The following is a 1047-nucleotide window of genomic DNA, read 5'->3' as shown; positions in this document are numbered from 1 at the left end:
CTGTCTCTATGTGGTGTGGAGACACCGCTGACCTGGTCAGCCATTTTGACACCGCTGGTATGTATCTCAAGGTTAGTCATTACTCCGCGTTCACTTTGTTTAAACGTTCAGTCAGTAACTTACAATGGCATTTTATACAGACCACCCAAGGGAGCTGACCGTGACATTATGTAACCATTTGACCTGCTGCCATCTTCTCCAGACATCGCTGAGTGGATATTTTAGTTGTTTCGGATGAGTACCAGAGCTTGGGCTCAACTCTGAACTGTCGGTAATGATTGCATTTGAAGTGTGCAGTTAGCTCTCTTCTTCACCAGAGACCGCTATAGGATCTCTATTTGTCATTGTGAAGTGAGTGTCAAATTGTAAAAACATAATTTCCTACCGAGCACAGAAGAAGATATACACATGTTTCGTCATTAAATATATCATAACCTGTTATTAAAGGGTAGTTTGATTTCTCAGTTGTTTCTTCTTTTCGACCTCCTATTGGACTGAAGTGTACCACGTGCCCAGGAAGACACAAGAAGGCGCGTTTACTAAAACATGTTTATTATTAAAGTCGCAAAGAAAAACAGCCCCAGTGTTACATCATCTCAAATGTGCACTGTTCTTATTTTATATGGTGACCGCCCAAAAAAGTTATAGTTTAGATCCCAATCCGTCAGTGAGGGTGACTGTGCTGTGAATTAGTCCTTTACCTCCGACGTATTTACGGTATCGCTTCTCGGCCTTTTCGCTAAGATCAAGTGTAATATCTGTTCTTATCAGTTTAATATCTGATACGTCCCTTACCCGGGGACCATATATTAAATTGATTTTTGGAAAAGAGCGATGGAATAGGGGCTTGCTCCATCTACTTCACGCATTGACCTGGTATTTCAGTATCTCCAGGAACGGTGCACCCCCCTCTTAATTGTGAAAATGAGTTCTTCTTTCAACGCTGTTATAATGAGGGAAAAGTCGTGCTTGTTCCATGTCATTCAACTTCCCCAGTAATGTTGATTGCACATAGATGAGCTCCTATCAGTTTGTGCAAAGTGTTTT

At 41.5% G+C, this 1047-nt stretch overlaps 1 non-coding gene across 1 annotated transcript; it reads left to right on the top strand.

The window, feature by feature from the left end:
- Nucleotides 1-719: 719 nt before the first annotated feature.
- On the top strand, nucleotides 720-910 carry LOC126387222 (U2 spliceosomal RNA). Its single transcript, XR_007569615.1, has one exon. It is a non-coding gene; the product is annotated as a U2 spliceosomal RNA (small nuclear RNA).
- The last annotated feature ends 137 nt before the right edge of the window (nucleotides 911-1047 follow it).

Source organism: Epinephelus moara, unplaced genomic scaffold (genome assembly GCF_006386435.1).
Source record: "Epinephelus moara isolate mb unplaced genomic scaffold, YSFRI_EMoa_1.0 scaffold2890, whole genome shotgun sequence".
Lineage (NCBI taxonomy): Eukaryota > Metazoa > Chordata > Actinopteri > Perciformes > Serranidae > Epinephelus > Epinephelus moara.
Note: the sequence above shows the minus strand (reverse complement) of the source record. Positions and strands in the feature narration are given on the sequence as shown.